The sequence below is a fragment of the Megalops cyprinoides genome, chromosome 23 (assembly GCF_013368585.1).
Source record: "Megalops cyprinoides isolate fMegCyp1 chromosome 23, fMegCyp1.pri, whole genome shotgun sequence".
NCBI lineage: Eukaryota > Metazoa > Chordata > Actinopteri > Elopiformes > Megalopidae > Megalops > Megalops cyprinoides.
In genome coordinates, this window is record NC_050605.1 from 9,324,634 (window position 1) to 9,349,755 (window position 25,122).

The following is a 25,122-nucleotide window of genomic DNA, read 5'->3' on the forward strand; positions in this document are numbered from 1 at the left end:
CTCATGAGTGTGCAGATGGACTGCTGAAATAAGCAGTGATAGAAATCTGTGGGTCACTGAGACGCAGCAGGGTGAGGCAGCAGATTCTGTTTGGAACAGTCTTCTTTGGGGGTTTTGCAGATTCGCTTCACTACTGCCTGCCACCTCTCACTCCCTGATAAGAGCAGATGCTGGGCTTAGCTATGAGCCTTTGTGCTCCAGTCTGTATCACTGACAGGACAGAGGCAGATCCTTCGACAGTATTAGTGCATCCCTGGTGTGCTGTGCATGAGAGCTCCACCCTGCTCCTGCCGGTGAAGTCTGACTAGAAGAAAAGGAACAGCATCCAGAAGTGACTGAGGTTCTATACAAAATGTTTCCAGTTTCCAGATGACACACCTCTCTAAAGAGTGCAGTTTTGTCCTACAGTGATTTGATTAGATTTTCTACCTGATGTTCTCTTACACGTTTAAAGGTTTTGCAGCCATTTGGTTCTATGCATTAATATCATGTAGAGATGGAAGAATCATTTCTGCTCTGGGTATGGTAGTTGGCTTGTCCCTTTTCCTTCCCCCACGGTTTCCCCTGTGCAACATGCAGATATTGAGCATAACATGACACATGAATTCAGTGGCAGCTACTGCAGCAGGCAGCTCTCATTTCATGCTTGAAGAACCTTTGTAATTAGCTCCTCAATTAAATTTCAGTTTTTGCAAAGAGTCAATCAGCCTGCATGACACTGCTCCTGTGCTGCTGTGTGTATTTCAGATGTCATGGCTAATTTTACAGGTTGCTGACACAGCATAGGAATATTTTGGATTGCAAGTGAGTGGAGGAATGTTGAAGAAAAACAAGATATCCTTCCATCTCTTCATGAATGTATCCATTAATCCGTCCATACAATCATTGATTCCTCCTTCCATCTTACCATCTGTCCATTGATTCATTCATTCCACCACTTGTGCATGCATTCATCACTGAATGTTGACATTTCAAGGCATTTTGCATGAACATATTTTGATGAATCTATACTGTATTTACAATGTTGGTACTGCCATTAGTCCAGGGCCAGCATTAGTGTATGGAAGATCAGGGCAGAAAGACAGGAATACCCCCACACAGGAGCACCTCTCCCTGTGACTGGCAGAGGGACCACTCCTGTTTTCTGTGGACAGGATGGTATCCCCCTAGTGGATGTTTATATGTTTGCTGCCACCACCCTTCTTATACACAATGTAAGCATGAGTTTCTCAGGGTGCTGTCCATCACACTGTGACTGTTACCACAGCAGCATCACACAGAGGCCTGTCAGGGCTGCCTGTTATACTATGTCTATAGCTACTGTATATTTAACTCACGCTGTTTATGAGACAATGGTGAGGGCATAGTCCCCACATGAGTCCTGCTCTGGTATTTATCTGTTTATCATTTCTCACCCCTGGTGTTTCAGCAGGCTGCCTTGTCTTTATTCTCTCCATTATGTAATGATGAAAGATCGAGACTGGAAAGTGTTTGAAATCATGGTGGATTTGTCCCATACCCACATGCTACATTGCTTATGTAACATCTCCCTTTACCCTGTAGTACATTTTTTTAACAACTGGACATTATATACAGTAACTTGTTTGCTTTAGAATCAAGATGATATCATATAACAGTGACACACCGTACACATATATTGCTGTACACCTAAAGATGGACTGCTACAACAGCCAATCCCTCTGTGTTCTAACCTACTGCAATTCCTCTATGACAAAGCTGTTGTGAATGAAGCCATTACATCCTGGCAGACTCCAATACTTATGTGCCACATAATCCAATGTAATACATGCAGTGCCTGCCTAATAATGTAGCTTCTAAGAGGATTTAACACATCATAGATATCAATGTGTTTATTTAGGTATGGCTGTTTGAAGAAAAGAAACAATACATTTTTGTGGGACTTCTACACACACAAACCTATCATACACATCCATGTCCAAATTATATAGCCAGGAGATATATCCAAAATAATTTCGGTAATACCTTTTATCCCAAAGCATGAGATCTGAACACAGAAATGCAAGTAAAACTGATTGCTTTTTTACCCTGCCTATGAAAGTGTAACAAAAAAACATATCTTCTGGAAAGAGTGAAACATGCCTTTGAATGTAAAGAATCTCTCACTCCTGGAACAGGTTCATATTCACTGCATATTTGGCACATTAGAGAGGATACTATGTTTCTCCATGCTTCAGTGGCAGGGTAAGGCTGGCCCAGGATTACAGGGAGGATTAGGCTCTTGCTGTTCCACCATACTTCACCCCAGCAGAGAATTCTGGGAGACCACAGGATCACTGCCAAGTCCAGATAGAGAGGCCTCAGAATGAGATTCCCCCAGACACACTGACCTGTCTAGACAGAAGGACCATGGGAGTTCCTGGTGACAGGCACTCGCCTACCTCTGTCTGTGCTGATGAGGTTCAGATCAGGAATTCCCTAACTGGCAACGTGAAACAGAAATCAGTCCTGTCCACCGTGCCAAGGGCTGTGTTCTGTGCTGATAGCCAGCAACAATCAACAGGGACCAACAGTCTTGGGATTCCTGAACAGAGAAGAGAGACACATCAGAGAGTGTAAGAGAAATTGTCTTTGACTAGGGAGGATGGGATCATGCTATGTTTTTTAACGTACTTACATGGTCATATGAAAACTTTTGATTGGAAGGCATATGGAAGGTCAAATAATATAACTATTGTCAGTATGACAACACTGGAGCTTGTTCTTCATACAGGACAATAGCTGAATGTAGACTAATATATTTTTGTATCTTGAAAACTATGCTTCCTGATGAAGGAATTACTTGACCCACAGAGTTCTCATACCCCCAATTATAAGTTACATCTAAATGCCTACAGATAAAATGCTAATGCCCTGAGATGTCACGGAAGCTGTATAGACCTGTGCAAGGCTTGGATTCCTGTCCGACATTATGTCTGTTTCACAAATGCTCAGTTTTTGATCACCCAGGTCATTAATGTACATTTTTTGTACACTGAAAATATAAACCTGTTAGAACACATTACCCAGCCTTCAGCAGAAAGCAGGCAATGACAAGGTGGGCAATATCTGTGATGAAATGAATGCCCAAGTCAGCCCTCATTGGGCTGTTCACATGTCAACATCAGTCAATGCAGACCCAGGCCTCATGGAGACTCAGGCAGAAGCCATTACCAACTGGGTCTTTTTTTTACAGGTATAGACCAACACACAAACACATTAAAAATGAATATGGTGAATTGTGAATATGGCTATCTTCACTTGGGGCAACAATTAATAGGGTGAGCATCGTATTCCTCTGCCTTACCTGATTCACCAGCTGCCAGATTCTTGTTCCAGAGCCAAAGTTAACATTCGCCATGTGTTGAGGGCTGAGTCTCCTGGTAGACCCAGGATAAGGAGTAGTGGTGTTCACAAAAACCTTTCCAATCTCCAGAAAGGTTGTAAAATAAGTTCAGCACAGATCCAATGTCAACCAATCACCAATCTTGCTCAATCTTATTTTCTCACTCAATCCAGAGCACAGGCAAATGATCAGTTAAAACAGGATGGCCTTTCTGATCTTTATGTTGTGCTTATATTTTTTCTCATTTGCTCTCCATTATAGTTAATCTCATTCATTGCTGATTTCCCTCAACTACAGGTTATGGCATTTGGTTTGGTACTCCCGCATGTCTTTCCTTGTTAAGGGATTGTAGTAACATTATTTTGCCACAAGAGGTTGATATTGAATCAGTGGGAACCAACATCAGCTCTTTGGTTCAGACTCCATCTGGGTCCTTAAATATATGTGAATTCAGAGGAACTAGCATAACTCTCTTTCAAAACCAAAACAAATCAAAAAGGCTATGAAAGACTTATTACATACATTCTTCTCCTTCTTCATTCTTGACTTTGGAATTTCCAGTTGTACATTAAGCTTGGCTCACCATAACATCCTCGACATTCTTGCAGGAGCCTGCCCCCGCACAGTGACTATTTTTCACACTTCAAGTCCCACAATGCATCTGGAGACCAAACACCGAACAGAGGATAGGAATATCTCCCTGATAACACCTTATTGGCTCCCGCTGAGTTGTGGGGTGCACAGACCCTTGTAATGAGGGATGGCTGACCGTCAAACCCACTCTAGCCCCGCGGAGACAGCTGTTTTTCACCGTTACGGACAGTCATTACCTGCAAAAGGACAGTTCAGACTTGAACCCAGGTTCAACCCAAACCTTAGCTGACTGAGCCTCAGGAGCCCCTTATTACTATTTTTTATATTATTATTATTTTACTTATCGTGTATTGCTAATTCAAATCATTACAGTGTTTCAAACCAAAAGAATCCTGGGGTTGACACATTGCATTAATATGAAGATACATTGTGTTGTAAAGGTGGTGAAGGCCAGTATTTCTGCTTATCAAATGTTTTATTGTCCACATCATGTTGGACCATTGGGTCATTTTTTATGAAGTGTTGCTGGGCTCTTCTCATAATGACAACAAAGGTATATGAAACCAGCCTGCCTCCTACACTCTGATGGCAGACTGTGTTGAATCTGTGTCATTACATGTAGTCTCAGTCAAACAACCAGCACATCCCACAATCTGGAGACAGCCCCCTTTCCAGGGGTCCATAACCTTCCAGTGAGAAGGATTAGACAGAATGGGAAATTACACATGCAGCTCAGGGCCTGGGAGTGTAAATATGAGCTGTCGTGCATCTCTGAGATATAATTGTGTTTATGCAGCGGACACCAGACCCTATGACAAAAGCTGCTTATTGACTGTCAGGCTGTTCATGCGTATGAGCTATGTGTGAGGCATGACAATCACAGGATCACACACGGGCGTACACACAGACACACACACACGTATGCGCGCACACGCACCCACACACACACACACACACACACACATACACACACGTATGTACACACACACACACACACACACACACACAATGTCCTCCAAACCCCTGGCCCATGCTCCATTATAGCTGCCTGTCAGATTTGGTCCAGCACTGCTGAACGGTTGCCTGGCAACAGAGACCCCACTCTGCCATCATTGAATGCAACAGGATTTCTATGTGATAAGCTATTTTTTTTCCACTTGGTTTGATTTTCAGGTTTGGGTGACATTGCTACAAAGGCAACTAGTGCATAAAGCAATATCAATAGTCAATTTGATTGGACAACATTATTTGACCATTTTTATGTCACTTGTTGCTGCAGTTGTCTGTATTCATTTACACTCAATCTATAATTTCTACAACACACTGGAACATTGTCCAGAGTATATAAATGGCCTGTTCTTTACTGTAGGATATACAGTGTAATGCAGCTGTGTATTAATTCCTTGCTTATGGTGTGCAGTGAACATGATTACATAGCATGACAAAGGTCAAATGAATATTATACATATATATACGTTGTGTGAAATAGAAATAAAAGCTTTCATAAATACAATAAAGGTTGTAGTGTGATGATCTACAATTAATAACTCTCATGCAGACAAGATCATGAGGAAAAGCCCATTTGGTGCATCCTAGAGCCTCTGCTTGTGGTGAATTGCTTCATACCATAGGTGCAGGGAAGCAACACACTAGAACTGAAAGTGAAAACGTGTGAAAAAGGTGAGTGAAAATGAACGTTTTCCCCCAATGAGCTCTTCAGATCAGATATATCACATTCCTATCCATTGACATAAGTATGTAAAATTTTCATTCATTGGTACTGACGGTGGTAGGGGAAGGGCTGTGAGGTCTGAGCTGTTTGTAATGGAAACACAGGTCTTTGCAGCCTGTCTTTTAAACATGCCAGTCAAATAGTTCTATTCTGTCAGGTGCTGGGGTCTTGGCTTTTGTCTCTGATGAAAGTTGCTCTCAAGCCCAGATGATGTGTGTAGATGTTTCAGAGGTCTATCTGACCAGATGTGAAGGAGTCTTCAGTGCTTATAGTGCAAGCAGTACTTTTGGTGATACAAAACCCGCTTTTACAAAATTCTCATATATACAAATACACAGTAAAGAAAGACCTCCCGAATACAAACAAATGCCAACGCGCTTTTCTGCTTCAAGATTGGATGGATTGGATTATAAGAAGCTGCCACACTCTACCAGAGAACCACAAGTGTGGCAGTGTGGAAGTGTGTCACAGTGTCCCAGCCTCCCAGGTCAGAGACGGGTCATTCTCTCCTCCAGCGGCTTTGTGCCACGATGGGCAGAGCAGATGATGATGCAGATTTTGGGGGGGGGGGGTCCCACAGGGTGAACCTGACCTGAACTCAGATTCCCACACAGCAGCAAGGCCTCCCTCTCTCCTTCTCTCTGATAGATTGCCTGACAGTGACAGGACAAGAGCTTTCACTGATTAAATGTGTCCCAATACGTACAAGCACAGGACTAGGGCCAAGAACAAGACCACACCTCAGGATGTTGATGATATACACAGTTGCCTTTGTAAGCAGCAACTCCCTCTTAGTCGTGGAAAGGCATCCTAGTTTTGTATCTCTGGAGATTCCGTCATAAATGTGATTACAAATATTAATAAATATGAAGTTAGAAACCACCTTCATATTTGCTGGAAGTGAGAACGTGCATTATACCATGCATATATACATTGATCTTACTGGAACCATGAAACTCTACATGCACAGTGCATAATATTTGAGAATAAGTACAAAAACACACACCTACATTGTTTGTGGCTAAGTCCATGAATTTAGTCAAGTTTGAGTTTTCCAAATGGTGTTTACATACATCTACTGATGCACTTGGACACATCATCAGTGAAGTACCTGGCGTCCTCGGGGGTTTCGGGTCTTTCAACTTCAGACCCCCTCTGCCAGGTGACCCGACTGGGAGTGATCAGCTCCCAGCCTGTGTCCAAGTAGCGTTAGACCACGGCTTGTCCCTCATGATCCACAGTCACCTTGAGGCCTTCTCCGCGGCTTCTGAGGCTCTCCTGATGGCTTTATTTCTGCAGGCACCAGTTATACCCAGGAGAGAGTAGACCTTACACAGAGATATCCCTGCAAAGCCCCTCCCTCCCACTTCTATGGGCATACACCGTGCTTGCCACCTCCTCTTGTGGCATTCCTCCACGAGCTCAGCGTATTTCCCCCTCTTTCTCTCACTGGCCTCCTCCATCCTCTCCTCCCATGGAACCATGAGTTCCAGCAAGACTACTTGCTTTGTTGTTCCTGAGCTCAGGACGATGTCTGGTCTCAACGACATCTCCATGATGTACTCGGGGAATTTAAGTTGCTTCCCAAGATCCACCCTCATCTGCCAGTCCTGAGCTGTACTTAGGAGGCCTGCTTGGACTTTGGGTCGAGGAATGGGAGGGTCACCTGCTCGAATAAACGTGATTACACGTCTTGCTGGTTGAAGCCGTTTGACCTGGTCAATGGTGCTACAGATGTATTCAGCGATTACCCTGAGTACCTGGTCATGACACCACCTATAGCGTCCCTCCGCGAGCGCTTTTGGACAACTGCTGAGGATGTGTTCCAAGCTCCCTTTTCCTGGGCACAGGGGGCATGATGGTGATTCCACCCTGCCCCAGCAGAAGAGGTTAGCTGGGCTGGGCAAAACGTCATAGACAGACTGAATGAGGAATTTCACACGGGAGGACTCTGCCTTCCATAGTTCTGACCAAGAGATCTTACGGTCCATCACCTCTTCCCATCTAGTCCAGGCCCCTTGTTGCCGCAGGCCCACAGACTTGCTCATGCGCAGCTCCTCGACTGTAGCTCTTACTTCTTGCTGGACCAGGTCTCACCTTTCTTTGCCCTTGGCTTTGGCGTAGTTAGGAGTTGGTATCATGCCTAGCCCAGCACGGCCTGTTGCCACGGGCCCCACCACCACTCTGTGCCTTAGTCGCGCTTCCGCTTGGTCCACTGCATGTTCGGCGCTCCACTTCCTTCCGGTTCTCACTTTGATCAATGCCTTCGAGATTTTCGGGTCACTTGACTCCCTGAATAGCAGCACCTCCCTAGCACGAGTCACCACGAACTCAGGCTTTTGAAGGGGACACTCAGCTTGTTCCTGTGGCCATAAAGGGCAATACTACTTAAGCTCCTTGGCAAGCTCCCCCTTCCATCTTTGGAGATGGCTGCTGATCTTTCTCTCCATCCCTTCCACGGTTGACAATGGGAACTCATACACCAGCAGTGGCCAGAGGACCCTAGGCAGGATGCCATGCTGGTATATCCAGGCCTTAAACTTTCCTGGCAAACCTGATTTGTCCACGGCTGTCAACCACCCTTCTAGCTCTTTAATTGCCGTTGAAATGGCAGTGGTGTCTCTCAGGGTGGAGTCAAAATATTTCCCAAGGCTCTTCACAGGTTTTTCTGTGACTGATGGAATGCAGGTACCTCCAAGTGTGAAGCGGAACCAATCTGACACTTTGCCTTTCCTCAACACCAGAGACCTGGACTTTGCTGGTTTAAAATAAAAATAAGTATGTGACCAATCTTTCAATTTATATTATTGTTATATTACACATTAATTCTATGCAGTTGTGTTTGTTCTGTAGATTATGCTATGGCTGAATATGCATGTGGCAACCATTCAGAGGTCTGGCCATCTCTGGCTTTTAACATTTTTAGCTCTGAGCAGAGGTTACATGTTCAGACTGGGCTTAGTTTGGGCTGGCATCCCTGAAGTAGTTCACTCCTCAACTCAGTCTCCTTCAAAGGTGTTCATTCACAAACGTTCTTCAAAAGTAAAACAGTTTAATCTCTGGAGTGCCACGTCTACAAACACACCTACCCCTGGGCAGTGGAAGATGGAGACGCTTTTTTCCCCCCCTTTGCCTGTTCATTTCAGCTGCTTTTACACTTTCAGTTCATAAAGCACTCCCCTCACACTGCAAACATTTCCATGTGTGAAGGCCAGTAAACCATTCAGAGCAAGTATCACAAAAATGACTTTGCAACACAGACTGAATACAGAGCAGCAGCCGCAAGGAGTCATGGATGCTTTGACAGGCTGGCCAATTATTGCAGCGAAAAAAGCATGCCCAAAAGGACGCAACAAGGTGAAATATTCATTATGCTGCCTCTCGGCAATGAGACCCCCAAAGAAAATACCACGAAGGAGAGATGTGTATTAATAGTCTTGATTCTATCCTGCAATGTGCAGTAGTGTAAAGCAATGAACCTAAACACATTGAGCTGTTTGAATGTTCAGCTTTGAATGAATAATTCAGTGTCTTTCAACGTAACACCCATTATGCAGTACTCAGCCATTCCTGGCCATACCATCCCCATGAACTCGGAGAAATACATCACTTTATTAATGACCTCAAATCTACCAGCTCGCTGTACTCCCTGTTTATGGAGTTTGCGGTTCCTGCTGTCAGAAAGGCAGGAAATGTGCTTTAGACCCCATAAAAAGGTCCAACAATGTCACGCCCAGGAATGAGATAAAAAAAATTTATTGGGGTTGAGTCGCTTATAATGTGTCTGCGCCCACCGCAGACTGAAATATCCCCCATCAGTGAAAGTCAATCTCTGTTATCATGACATCAAACAAGTCCCGGTACACAGCATTGTCCCTCAGACAGAGAAACTAAAGATATGGGTTGGTTAAAATAATAAAGTCAGCAGAGTCTGGCAGCTGCATCTTTGCACAGGTTGCTGTCCCTGTGTTCTGATTTGTGTTTGTTAACCTCATTTGTCAAGGTAATGTATTCACACCTTTGTCAGATGCTTCAGAAATGAGCGGCGGAGCACTTCAGAGGCTTTCAAGTGAGTGCCCCTGAATCTTTAGCTAGTTGTTTCCGCAGCTGAGAAGTGTCAAGCTTGACAAATCCATTTTTTTTGCACTTGATGTTTGTCTAAAAAAATGCATCAGGTGAATTCACACACCTTTCCAAAGCAAAATGCATGTTTTGTGCCTATTCTAGAGAGAATAAGAATATGAAAATGTGTAAATCATCAATCAAATGTAAACATGCTCACTTCGTATGTGTGTACTCAGTGTCACTTGGCTTTAAGATGTATGATCCCTCTGCTGTCTATTCTACAGATCATCAATGTTTTAAGAATAAATTGTAAATTAGCATTTTCTGTCTATGACTACACCACTTTGCATGTCCAATGGTAGAGAGGGGGTATGTAATGATGTACGAAGCAGTGATGAATGGGGATGGCTAACAGTCTGTTCAGCGGTGATATCCTCAATGGTAGCACTCCCCAACACAGTGTCCAATAACTCATCCTTAAGCCACGGCATAGTAAAGCCACCAACTCAGAAAAACGCGTCAAAATCCATGCTTGGTTTAAGAAAGCAACATGTTATGACATGACACATGCACGTGACACACACCTTCATCAGTGGGTGACGTCTCCCCATCATTCTGCTTCCGGCAAGAAAGTGTGTTAGGACCAGCTGTGAGTCTTTTGGACTCAGACATTTGGAACCTACTTCATTGTTACATGCTGAGAACAAAGTGCGCTGTGGCTATATTGAATAGCAGCTTAGGTCTCAAAGCCATGCCATGTGTGTCTGTTTTATGTCACGTTTTATGTCACAACATGGAAAAATCGCTATTGGTTAGGAGACGGACATACATGCTCAGTGCGAAATCTCCCTTGCTCACCATTATTTACCATGCATTGTGGCACATGATGAAGGGCACCTGTGCTGCACAATTATGATTTAATTATTCTCTCTAACTGAAGGAATTCATTTGAAGTTTTGTGGATGACATATCAGAAAATGATCAAAATTTAACAGCGCAGGAATGTTCATATGTTGATAATTCAGATTGGGGGGGGGGGGGGCTCTCTTTAACAAATAAAATTGTTGAATTCCCAGTCTCCGAATTCTGCAACCAATTAGTTCCTCTGGCTCTTATTATACCTTTCAATAACAGCAATACATTTTCACTGTGGAGCAATTTGCATATACAGAGACATCCCAAGGTGCCTTCCAAGTAACACAAAGAGCATAAAAGCAAACAAACAAAAAAAAAAAACAAACGAATGAGGCGAGCAGGTAGTAGGAGCAGGTGCACAGCGGTTACAGGCACATCCTGTAAAAAGAGTACAGGACAGCAGTGCAGTGCAGCATGGAGAGATCAAACCATCACAGCAATGCAATAAAAGCACATGGAGCAGGCACACAGAAGCAATCATGTGGGCAGCAAACGCATAGTATCAGCCTAGGTCATAAAAACTGTATAGACTGGTGATACATAGTAGCAGCAGTGGGAGGGGGGAGTGATTGACAGGAGTGCAGCAGCATATAATGACAATGAGGAATGGCAGCAGTGAAGTTATACAATAAACACGGACAGAGGAGGTACCCAAGAGCCATCACAGCAACACAGGAAGGTGATGTAACAGCAGGAGCAGCGGAGAGGTAGCAGCAATAAACAGGTTACATAAAATCAGAGGGATCAGTGTGTGTGTTTTAAGTTTTGATTTCTGAAGACACAATTGAGGCTGATGAGCTTCAGAGAATCAGGAAGCTCATATAGACAGAGTGCCATGGAGCAAATGGCATCTTCTGTCAGTACTTCAGCCCCCTAGCTGTTGTTTTGGTGTTTCTCCCTGTCTGTCAGTGTCGTCCATGTGCTTTTGTTTACAGTGTCCATGTTTTCTGGCCCTGCCCCTGTCTCCACCCTGTCCCCGCCCACCTGATTACCTGATCGCCTCCATCTGCCTGCCTGCCCACCTGCATCCCATCTCCTCGTCAGCCCCAGCCCTTTATATTCCCTGCCTGTCTCTGTCTTGGTGCCAGTTCGTCTCAGTTCTCATCAGGTTGTACAGAGGCTCAGTTTTCTTGTCTTGAAAATGAAAGAGATGGCATCTGATGTAATAGTCTCCCTGCCATTGTCTCTCTCCCACATCATCTTCCTGATTTTCACTATTTAGAAAGCTGTCATATAATCTCAGCTTGAGAAACGGTCATTTCCCTTATTTATATTTATTTAACTGTTTGCAGCATGTAATACTCATTGAACCCGTATTCTTCCAGGAGGCATCAGCAGGTAACTGACGCTGGCTGAACCCCACGTCAGCACCATGGACAGCACACTCTGGATCAGCCACAGGACACAGATTCTGTCCTCCCAAGCTCTGCCCTAGGTCAGTTTTTTTTACATTATGGCTGCGGTTAGGGTTAGAATAGGATAAGATTGTCCTGAATCATTTGTTCTTGTAAAAAGAACCCAGAAAAAAAGATCTCTGGCTGAACAGTTCAACTATATCTTTACTGCTGAAGAAGTAATAGTAATCTTTATTTTTACATGCTTGAGGGGCTATGTATTAAAAGCCTTATAATTTGCAGTGTTAGCATTTTGTTCCAACACGTTCCGACGTACAAAAAAATACAGCTTGCTAAGTCAACAGATTAGTTGAGTCTGTACATCTGATAACAGATAAGAATATGTGTGCTGAGTGTTTTATGGTCTGTGATTTCTCCATTCACCACAGTTCAGCTGGGTATCGTTATCTAAGACCAAAGCTATGGGCATAAAACACCACTAGGCTCTGCGAGAGAGCCTTATCACTTGACACCGTATTTACACTGGGCTTGTTCCAGTGTCAAGACCACATGTGCGTAAACCTGTCTTAACCTAATATACATTTATGACCTGCTGCCAGACTCTCTACCGAGATATTGAGCTCTGCCTGAATATGAAGTCTCACTCATGTAATACCTCAGCTCACGCAGGTTCCAACCAGACATGGTTTATGTAATAACTTAATAGGTATGAAATGGAGACTGGAGTAACAGGTAAAAAAATGTTTACTGTTAGATTTCTTTCAGGGAACACTATGGAATACACAGTGCATGCCTATTGGGGGGGGGGGGGGGGTAAGAGTTGTAAATAGAGCTGCCATATAGTAACATCATAACCAATATTACAGCAACAGGGTTTTGCTAGCATTGTGAATATGCTGCAGTTTGTAGAAGAGAATGAAGGATGATCATGGTAATGTATGACTAGGGAGGCCAAATGGCAAAAATGTTACAGAGTGTGTTTTATCAAGCCCAACCCTGACGGTCCTCCCATGACACATATGAAATCACTCTCACTCTCCTGCCAGGCTTGGTCATTGTATGTGACCCAAAATCCCTGCAGAGTGTGAAATGAGCCTTTATAAGACACCATGCCCCACTGTCTGTTACCTAGCTACACTTGCAAAAAAACCCTGAGGGAGGGTCAGCAAATTACACAGTCAGCATTCTCATCTGTTCCAGTCTATTTCAAGTTGCAGCATGGATTCCGTCGTAAACTACACATCGCATCACTGGCCCCGGCGGGGCGGGGTAGGGTGTGCTTTCATTGGTCAGGGTTCTTCCGGTCATTGCTATACATGCAGGGTTCGTCTGGTCCGTGTGACTGTCTGTGGAGGGGGGTGAATATAATTGTTTTAAAGGCATTTCAACACCCATCTCAGGTCCTCTCAGGACCCACAGTCCAGAAACCACCGCGCTGAAAAAATGGTATCCAGACCCCACATGCATCCATAATACCCAAGCAATGTCAAAGCAGCCCTGGGAATAAATAACAGAGGTAAAATGTACCCTCAGGAGCTCTGTGTCAGCATGTTAGCTTCTGATTTCCCTGTGTTGATTGTGCTTTGTATTGGTCAACACAACAACACATGAATAAAAGTGCCACAAACTGACAAGACAGGTTCAATAAACTGACTTTCAAGTGTGTGATTACAGTGTGTGTGATTACAGCTCCTTCACAAAGTGTGAACTTTTGTTTTATTTCTATCCATATAAAAATATAACAAACCAAAAGATACTTACCTTCAGCACTTGGTCAACAGATTTTCATGGAAGGATGATTTTGGAATGATGCTATTGTCTTTAGTGTCATGCCACAAAGAACTTAACACATTTGTCAAGGTGTACAAGCAACTATGTAAAATAACATTCTAATTTGTCAGTCAATTCAATCCCAGGACCAATTGTAATCCTGTTTCTGGCAGGAATAACCATGTGACTTAATACAAATATCTGTAGCAGCAGAGAAATGTGCCAACACTACATGTTGTAGTATAAAATATTGGCTTCATTATGCCACAAAATTAATGACCACTTATTTCAGCTGCATTGTTTACAGTGTACTTTATGTTTTGCATTAGCGTATGATGTATTTCCAAGGCAGGTGTAATGAGGAAGTATTTGCTCAGTGCTATTTGTTCATTTATGCAAACACTATTATTGTTTATTATTGAGTATTGTTTGAGGAAATGAGTAGGCACTAATTGAAGTACTATTGTAATTGCAAATGTGCTTTTTCCTTAACGATTTACAGATCTCAGATTGAGAAGATGAAGGGATATAAAATTGCATAATGCCTGAAGAGAGATCTCACTGCCTGTCTCTCGTTAATGCCTCCCCCTTCACCCCCCACCCCCAATCCCATGGGCCTCAGCTGCAAGAAATCGCCGCTTCAGCCGCGACTCAGGGAGAGCGTTCCTTTAGCAGGTGACTTGGCAGAGCAACAGATACTTTGACGAGGGAGGCCGCACTGAGGGAACGGCTATGGCTATGACACTTTGCAGGGAGCCATAAAGACGCACAGAGATTAACGGGGCGTAACTAAGTGCCCCGAGCGAGCATAATCACAAATCAGATCACATGCAGGTCACAGAGACGCCAATAATGGAGACCTAGATTGTATAAATATCCCTTGAGTCTAGTGAACCAAGTCGATGTATTAGTAATGAAGGATCTGGAATGTGTGTGTGTGTGTGTGTGTGTGTGTGTGTGTGTGTGTTGGGGCACTGTGAAAGGAAGGGCATGGATAACATGATGATGACGAGGATGATGAAGATGTAAAAGGTGATCTTCTATCATCAAGGGAGAGATGGCATTTTATCTTCTTTCTGAAGGAGCTGTGAATGCATCAGAATTTTCATAACAGGGATGACATTTCTGGATTGAGTCATTCATTTATTCATACTGTGGTCACAGGTGAATAGAGAAGGCCAATATTTAGTGATCAACAGTTGATCACTAAAAACCAATGCATTTTTATTAATAACCATCCCTGCAGCACTTTGATTGAACAGGATTGTTAATTTGATGAACGCACAGTGTCATCATGGTGTTTTATGGTCAATTTGTGTCTTTACATGTTTTAGGTCCATGACAGCATAGCTTGCAATGGAGGGGAAAGCAGGCTTTGAAAAGCTAAGGCATTGGGGGAGGAGTGGGGGGCATTTATTGCACCAAATGCTGGCACTGTCTGTAAACAAGAGTTCTATCCTTGTCATATAGAGACATGGATATGTATCATAACTGAGGAGAATATTTTGAAATCACAATTTCATAACTATGTTATTAAAAAAAATCTATCTGGTTATTCTTTTAAACAAATTTAAGATAACAAATGTTTAAATAAAACTTTAATAAATGAAAGCATTTTATTAGCTACTTCCTGCTAATGGCCTGTTTATTTCATAGTTTAACATTATGACCATCAAGCTCATTCATTTAATTTGACAGAACCCCAACAATAAATCCACTCACAGCAATGGAGCTCCTAGGCTGCACACACACGCAATTACTGCCCTACACATTTGAAGCAGCTGTGACGAAAAAGGGGCACTCAGCCTCTATCCGTGGCCATGCAAACGGTACTATTCACACATACAAACTAGCCAATTTTAACATTTGTCATATCAGTGACAACAGCCGCATCTTCTTGCTTATTTGATGCTTGACGGGCGGCACTTTAAATCATTGCATGTACGAATGTTGACATCTACGAATGAAACAAAGGAGATAAAAATCGCCTTCTGGCTTTTGTCCCAAGGTACGTTGCACTGGACCCCTTTGGCCTCCATCTCCAGCGTCCTTGTCTTGTGCCACGACGATTCTGACAGTACAATTGATCAACAGCTGACGCTACTGATGAACACGTGCTCCGATGTAATGGAAACGGAATGTTCTCCATAAGAGCTCTTTTCTACAGAGCAAATATTTTACAGGATAGGAGACGGTGTTGCCCTATAGTTAAGGCAAACGTCTGGGGGAGATGTGAACGTACATGCGAGAGCACACTCGATTACTTCAGAATGTATTTAAAGCCCGGCGGAAACCACTGGAGCGACGGGGGAGAACACTATAGACGAGACCCTTCGGAAAAGAATTCAGTGAATGCTCGGTCCTGGTGGCACAAGCCTACATATGCATTTCTACAACGCGTAATAATTTAAATTCAAAATAAAACATTCTGATAACGTAATGTTTAAACGAGATTTTAATGTAATCTTAAATAGTTATCAACACCGCAAGTGTCAATTGGATGCTGATGACGATAGTAGTTTCACTCAAAACAAAATTCGTTTCCAGCAAGTAAAAAATGTAACATAAATAATGGTGTAGCAATACCGTTTGCAAGCTAATACTTTGACGTTGTAACGATACAATACGTATAATGCACAAAATGGTATCATTTTCTCAATATACTGCACCGGAGCAATTGGCTTAGCTTCATGCTTTTAAAATTGTTGCAGTTGTACAATTTTGAATTGTACAGCTGCAACTTTAAGATTCGCCTCCCCTCCTTCAGCGCTAACAATGGTCTTTACCGGGCTCTGCTCCCAAAGCAGAAATTGTAACATGCCATGCCATTTTTTTTTACCAATGGGTATTTTTGGACAACGAAATGTCACCGGTAATCTAGGCCATTTTAAGTTAGCGAAAATGCCGGCTGTGGATTTTACTGCGGTGTGCATGCTCGAAATCGCATATTTCTCATCGTTGCTGTTTTCAAGGGAGGCTTCCTCGTAGGATTGGATGCAAATGGTCCTGAAGTGGGCAGTTGTGTGTTCCCATTAGCTCGCGGGAGACTGCGGTTGTCATTGATCTTTTGAAGCGGCGGAAACGGGAGTAAACCGTAAGTATCGCCACACAGTGAGGGCAAAAGTCGACGAAAATGTTGCTGTTCCTAACCCAACGCGTGTGACAATCACGACCTGTTACAGCGCACCAGCCTGCAAGGTGAGGTGCACAGATCACTCGACACAGTGGCAAAGGAAACTTCTCACAGATGCGCGAGGTGCCGGTTTACAAAGGTCAACGTGAATGAATAACCCTGTCATTTTCATTGCCTTATTTACTGTCATATGTGGCAGGGTAATGCAAAAGACGCAAATGTACTACTTTGAGTTAAATTGAAAGAGACGGAGTTAAAGGGGTGGGAGAAGTATGATGTAATGCACACTAGACAATAGCCAAGGCTTTTCTCCTGATAGCGGAGAGAAGATGGCACTCAGTAAAAAAGATAAGAGATAGTAAGGATGCATCGTGGGAAAGTGCCCTGTAATCAGAAATATCTTTATGAAATGAGAAGTGCACCTCCTAATCCTGACAGTCCATGTACACGTATAATAGTATGTTTCAGCTCACACGTGTGAGAATATTGAACACACAGATTGACTGTACAATACAACACACCAGCAATCATATTAATCAGTGTCTGTGTATTGCTGATAGTGTACTGCACCAATATCAGCTTTTAGAGAAAATTTACTGGAAATGATTCTCATGCTGTTTCATTGATACAGAGGCAGTCTATACAGAGATGACTTTCCAGGCTGCAGATCATGTGCATGGGTAGGGGGAATATGCTTAGTCAATGTAGCTATCCATTTCTCTCTCTCTTTCATATATATATAATGTGTGTGTGTGTGTACACGCGGGCAATATGTGTGTTGTACATGTGTAAAGATGATGTATTGGAAACATTGTTTAAAAGGGTTTGCATCTAATATTATCAAGTTGACTCTGCTGGCTCACCACAGATCAGAAATGGGCTGGTTGTAATGGCCTTCGTCCTTCCTTTATCTCTGGTTCATTACATCTTCATTAACTGATGGCGTGTGTGACCTTGCTTGCTTAGTTTATATGGCCAGGAAGGTGATGTGAGGGCAATGTTGCCACTGCATCTGCTTTCAGATCCCCCCTTCTCATACCCCAGACATTGCCATGATGAACCCCAATCTAATGAACCCCCACCCTCTCCTAAAAAAAATGACCCCCCACAGTTCCCACAGTTCCACACCCACCCTGGCCCAGACGCCACAGGGAGTCTGTTCCGTAAAAAAAGGGGATCAGTTTTCTTACCTGAACCCCTTACCTGACTTGGCGAGCATTTGGAAATACAGGTGCATTCTGGAACATAAACCCTAAATATCTGTTACTGGACTTGTAGGTCTGTTTTATAAAGAGTAATAGGTCATTATATAGCCTTATATGTTGCCAACAACAGCATAAGTGTGTGCTAATTTCTAGGTTGGTGTCGCCTCACGACCTTATAGAAACGGCACAAAGGCACGGGAGGCTTCTTGGAGTGTTCTTTTTGACGCAAACATCAAACAATGAAAACGGTTTGAACACCCTATCTCTTTTCATCTCACACTGCTTGTTAGACATTACAGCTGCAGGGAACGTTTGGTATAACAGATAACAATCTGAAGCACTCTGAAGAATAAGCTCTCAACAAAAGAGCGAAATCGGTACCCGTCAATTAGGGCGCCTTGCGATTCTCAAACGAGGAACGGTGGAGAATGAGGTGATGAGATGCTGCTTACCCCTAGCCATTTCGAGTGAGCAGTGTTGCTGTGGATTTTCAGGGCTCTGTGGTTATTTGGTGGAAGGTGAACTCCAATTTTAACACTGGCTCCTAAAACATCAGGTGATATATGATCTATATAAATATGTTCAGGGTTAAATATACTGGTGTGGGGGATAGGTGCCTTTTGTTTCTTCTCTTGTTTATTAATAATAATCATAATATTTTAGCTTACTAGATCTTGTTAACCAACGTGACTTACTGTACATGTCTTATGTTTCACACATTATCCTAGATTATCCTACTGTATCCACATTATCCTGAAGCAGTTCAGGTCAAGTAGCGTATTTAGGGGTGTAACAGAAGTGTCACACGTGGAACAGACCCCACAGTCTCCTGGTTATAAGGCCAGTTCCTTAACCATTTCGCCACACTGGTGCTTGGATGAGACATGACGTGTTGGTAACACAGCAAAGAACCACTAGGTACTCTCATAGAATATGAATGGGAATCTGCCACAGTGAGTATACTGTGGCTTTTAACCCAGTTATTATGCAGCAAGATTGCTGTGTCATACCATTCTGTGGATCTGTTCCACTCAGGCAGCAGAGTGCAAATGAATGGTGGTCTCTTCATCTTACCCAGTAATAGACTATAATGACTTGCCTGTATCCAAAGGATACATGTATAGTATGATTTGATAAAAGGATCAAGCAGTCAATAATACGTGTATTATTTCCTGCAGATTTGTACATCTTGTACTTGTGTGCCCTTAGTGTCAAGCAAATAATCACCCTGCCAAATACTGTAAGTTACTCTTTGAAGATGTTAGCCTTGGGCGATATCTGACCTTCATCTTCTTACCTGCTCGTCCTTCACACGGTAAATAACACTTTCCATTGTCAAATTCAATTCCTATATTATTACTATACCTACCATTCCAGGGGTTTTCACTGGGTAGCCATGCAAAACATTAATTAAGTAATGTCTCTGCAGGACCACCTGATTAGCTGCATCACTGTGCAGAATTGTACTGGTGATGTGGGATCACGGTCTAGGTTGATCCTTGTCCACCCATAAGCACTTGGTTCAATCTCTCACTTCAGTTGCTCTAGTTTAATCACTGCCTGACTTTTTGAGATATGTCATCTAAAGGGATTTGGAAAACTCATGGAACTGTGACCCTCCTGGAGTAGACACCTCTGATCTTTACCAATGGGCTGGAGATTTTATTCACAATACTACACTGCATGACCTCTGTTCCATACTGTAGTGTACAGAGCTTCATGTTCCTATGGAACTGCTCCTGTCATGGAGATTGACCTCAGATATTAAGCATATGAGACAAGTTTGCAGACTTGCTGTTGCCAAAACACAGTGGTCTGTGCGAAGCCTCGTAAAAGACCTCCTTTACAAAGCTGATAAAAAAAGCTCTCACCCCGTCACAGTCAGTTGTGCATGACGCCATCCACTCATCTTTAAATAATGAATTGAATCCCTTCCAAGTGGGTGATCGATGTCTTGTGCAGTTGGAATGTGCACTTTTATGAATGGACTTGTTGGAAATCGTGATCATGGCCAACGTTTCTCTATCTCCTTGCACATTCATTTGTGTAAACATTTTTTTTAAGAACTTTGTCTGTGGCCTGTGGTTTTGTAACCCATTTGAATTTTGCTTTTATTGGTAGACCTACAAAATAACATTTGAAGTGAATTGCTGTTGTATGTTTTTGTGGTTATTTCTGTAGGAAACCCCAAAAAGGGGCCTAAGTCTTTAGGTTTTTATGTATCGGGCATGCCCCACCAACCCCATAAATTGGCTGACGAAATACCGGCTGTACTAGTTCCTTTTGTTAAGAGTTGTATAGTGAAAAATTAAGGCCCAGATTCAATCTAATCTTAATGCATTTTGCCTATTAACATTTCATGAAAAGAAAGCCCTTCTTATTTGTCTCCTTATACAACACTGTGAGTTAGGGAGTCACTGAATTGAGCTAAGAACTGCAAGGATCAAAATAAATGTAGGCCTAATGGTTGCTGAAATTCTTCACAAGTTAGGGACAAAGTGCACTATAGTTAACCTTAAATGACTCAAGTCTGAGATTACACAGGTTTGGGATGTCACAGTCTTGCTTGAATGAAAAACAGGTAGGTCTCAAGAAGAAGAATACAAGTGCAACAAGAAGAATACAGTGCAAAATAATTCTGTCACAGACGAGTGTATTAGTCTTCATTAATTTGCTCCTAAGTAGGTGAGTATGAAAATGGACCACATGTCTGAGTCTTGAAACTGCATTTCCATTATTCAGCAGAGGATTGTTACAAGTGCTGAGCCGAAGTCAATCGTTTACATTTAAGGTGTGTATGTGACAGTTTTACTGTATTGTCTTCAGAACGTGCTGTGTTCCCTCACCCATAAGGAGAACTTGCACTTGCTGCATGCTGCAGTTGATCCACCAATCAAGCCTTCAGGTCAGTTATATCTGTACAGCTGTCTGCAGTTTGGAATGCATCACAGGTACTGTGTGATGTTGTGAGCATTTGAGAGGAAGCACCCTGACAGATCCAGGACCATTTCTCCAGATCTCTGCACAACACTGGTGGAGAGACGGGGACTGAACATGCAGAAATTGCCATTGTGTTATGCGCGGTGGCGTGATTTGACTTGGCCTGGTCAGAGTTAATTGATGTGGTTGGGGCTGTGGCCAGCTGTGAGGTGTGAGTCTCTTTTGGAACGATGCTATTTCTGGTAGCATCATCCCCAGGAGGTCATTATCTTTGAGACGCCTCTCCCTTTCTGCTATGGGACACAGGGCTGGTGATTGGGTAGAAATAATTACTGGGGTATGGGAAAGGGATAAAGCAAAAATCTTCGAAGACAGAAAAGCTTGGGGAGGTGGGGAGGAAAGTGTGACCACAATGAAATGCATGACAGAAAAGGGGCATGTCCGCAGACACACTCACACATTCGGCTACTTTATCTGTTTTAGCAGCTAACTTTATTGCTGATTGTTGGATTTGATTGCACAGGGTATCCTCTAAAATGTTATAGCCTGCAATTATGATCATTGGCCATTTAATTGTAACATTTCTCTGTTCTCACTCTCTTTTTTTTCACAATGATGCGACAGGCGATCTTGCAGTATTTTTTGCCGCTCATATCAAATTTACATGTGTGATTACATTCTAATATATGTGGCTGCTGAGCGGCAGTCTGTTGGGCATGTGCTCGTTAGCAGACAAGGGGAATTCCTGTGTGGGCTGTTGGGTTTATTTTTTTTATTGATTACACATCAAGCTTTCGTCGTGGTCGCGGGCTAATGAACGGACTGCCCTGTTCATTTATTTTTATCATTTGACCACGGTAAAGAAGTTTGTTAAAGATGTGTCTTGAAACGTTGGTACAAAATACCATACTGTTTCCTCTGGAGGTCAGAAGATGGTATCATACAGCATGTTGTCTGTTTGCCGTGTCCCATGTCCAACAACAAAAATATATATCGCTAACAGCGAGTACCCAGGTAAGGCAGCTGTTTCCATCAGCCATATTCTTTGTCTCAGGCATCAACTGACTGCAGTATTTGTCTCTGTTGTATGTGCTCCATTCTTTTAAGTGGCCATGAGGGAGTCCATTAGCCGGCAACAGCCGTGCAAAGCTCTCACACAAATTTAAACATTAATGCCAGCCTGGTACATAATAGAAGCAACAGTGTGTGTGACATAATATTATTTATTTGGTTAGCTGATATCTTTATCTGAGGCAGTTTAGATTATATTTTAAACAGTATACAATTATGTGGTGGGGTATTCACTGAGGCAAGTCTGTGTACCTTGCGTACAAGCATACAGCAGCTGTGCCTAACCTAGGTCTCAAACCTGAAAATTGTTGATAATGATACAAGTCTCTACCCACTACACCATACTTACTGAAAAGAAGCGACCTCACGAGGATAACAAGTACTGCCGCTCTGGGAGATCTGATTTGTTTAAGGCATCGAAGAAATTGTTTTAAACAGAGAGAAATTTAAGGATCCAGCATTTTGGTTTCAAAGCTTTTGCTTTGGAGGCCCTGGGACTCGGTGTTCTTTTATTTACTTGTACACATAGGAAATGCACAGAAATGAATTTCAGACATCACCCTCAGAGATCCCTTGAGCTTTTGTGCATGTGCCCGGCTTTCAGAAATATTACCCATGCATGAGGGTGTTTGAGTCATTTTGATGTTGACTGTTCAGATCTTCTGCTACTGCTGTGCCCAGCCCAAATGTGTTTTTCTATCCTCCTGCCTTCTTTTCATGAGGAAATCATAAACCTTGGCTTTATTGTATTATTTCATGTATTCCCTCATTTTTTTATGACAGTGTTATTACAGTGTTGCTTAGAATGTTAAAGCTCTGGGGGAAGTGGGAATTGGAATTGACCATCTCTATGAAAGGGAGTGCCCTAGTGTGGCCATAGAGTCTGTGGCTGGAAAGAGACAGCGGAGAAGCAGTGGCGGCCCACCATGGCAAGAGTGGCACCTCCTGCTAGAGCAATCGCTGTGAGACAGATCAGCTACTCAGCAGTTATATGCTGACGTATGATTTGGTTTGCTTGTTTTCATAATCCAACTCAAAAACCACACGTCCTTCTATCGTGTGATAGTTTGATGCCTTAAAGGGCATCTGGCCTTTCTCTGTTAGAATGTAAAACCCAGGGAGAGTGCCTGATTGGATGCACCAGTCTTTATGACCTGGCCTTGTAGAGGGTCATCGATGGTGACTTTGCATGGTACATCAGACTTTTTCCAGAGGGCTGATTGTCAAATATATATATTTTTGGTTTTACAGAACAGGTGAAATTCATTTTAAGTTACATTTACATGTACATGAACATGTAAAATGAAAATTAAACTATTTTATGCTATGTATTATTTTGGCAGCATTTCAGAATCCAACATCAGTACGTTAATGGGTTAAAAGCCATTTTATTTCTCACGATGTCTACTCCATAGAAGTCAAGTCAACAAGGCAAAAATGCCATGACATTGGCATAGGTACCAATGAGGATAAGGGCATTTAACGACTCCCAAAAGGTCAGCAAATTTCAGCCCTTTCCCTACTGCAGACAGGTCTCAGAAGTGCATTATGGGATCCTCTTGATTGCGTAAAAAGTCGAATAGAAGACACAGGCTGACCCACAAAACAGCACAAGCATGAAATCCAGAGCAGAGTGTCCAGCCTCTGAGACTTAGTGCAGGGAGGGGTGTGTGACTTCAAGTCCCAAGTGAGTCAGTCACTGTTGCCCGCTGCCCTTGCCAGGAGAAGCTACACCTCGGTCTAAATCATGTCACATTACCTCCTGAGGGGCTGGCCGGAAACAGTTTTTATTTTGTTTTGTTTTGTTTTTCTTTTTTTTTCCAGACCCGAGAGGTGAGTCCTTACTCAAGTTTGGCCACAGTTTTGAGTGGACCTGAGCAAACCAGCAGTTGCTTTGCAGCGATTCTCAGTCACAGCCATTTTCTGAACTTCACTCTTGCTTTGGCCCATGTGTGAATGAGTTTTATGTGTGGATAAGATGTTTTGTGGACAGTATTTTAAGGAACAAGTAAGCTCACCAAGGTGGTATTCTGCTAAATCTCTGTGACACCTTAAAAGGTACCAAAGCTGGCTAAATTTACGAAACCCTTTAAATCAGCCTTGTGAAAGCCATTGACATGACATGGCCAACTAAGCACTATCTCTGGGTTTTTTTGAATGCTTTTACACAGTAGCCAGAGCAGCTTGAATACTCTCATCCGAATACACTAAGTAGAGATTCTGTGAGCTAAGAGTTCTGACCCTGAAGTTGTCCAAAGGCTGTTGTCCATAAACTTTGCTTGTTTTACAGAAATACAGACAATTACTTTGATTTTAAAACCTAGATCCTGTTTGACCTTTGACCCTCGGCGCTGTCTGTGCCTTTGCTCCGACCCAGGGGGGAGATGATGTGCGAGGTGATGCCCACCATCAGCGAGGACACGGCGCTGAGCCAGCGCGGCTCCCAGAGCAGCGCCTCGGACCCGGACTCGCACTTCGAGCAGCTGATGGTCAACATGCTGGACGAGCGCGACCGGCTGCTCGACACCCTGCGCGAGACGCAGGAGAGCCTGGGCCTGGCCCAGCAGCACCTAGAGGACGTCATCTACGACCGCGACTCACTGCAGAGGCAGCTCAGCTCCGCTCTGCCGCAGGTAGGCTCCCCCCGCCACCACACAAGCCCCAACCCCCCCCCCGGTCTATGCTGATTCGAAGTTGGGCACAAATGGATGTTGGTGCTGGTTCGGTGAGCTGTACGTGTTCCGTGGCTCGTGAGCCAGTGATCAGAAGGTCAGGGGACTTTTTCTTTAGCAGTTCTTTAGGCATAGGGCCTTATTGATTGCACTGAGATTATTTATTTTGATCCTATAGGCTATCCAGCAATGGAGTTCAAAAGACTGACACTGTATTACCTAACTGGTTCTGTGTTCGTGCAGTTGGGTCAAAGCTGAATGATACCAAACCACGAAAGATATTAAAACAAGGCAAACTGAATAACA

General features: G+C 43.2%; 1 long non-coding RNA gene and 1 pseudogene across 1 annotated transcript; one reads left to right on the forward strand and one right to left on the reverse strand.

Moving 5' to 3' along the window:
* Positions 1-6,871: 6,871 nt before the first annotated feature.
* Positions 6,872-10,427, reverse strand: LOC118770676 (annotated as a pseudogene).
* A 6,171-nt stretch (positions 10,428-16,598) lies between these two features.
* LOC118770169 lies at positions 16,599-24,665 on the forward strand. Its single transcript, XR_005004547.1, has 3 exons — positions 16,599-16,667; positions 16,768-16,889; positions 24,522-24,665. It is a non-coding gene; the product is annotated as an uncharacterized LOC118770169 (long non-coding RNA).
* The last annotated feature ends 457 nt before the right edge of the window (positions 24,666-25,122 follow it).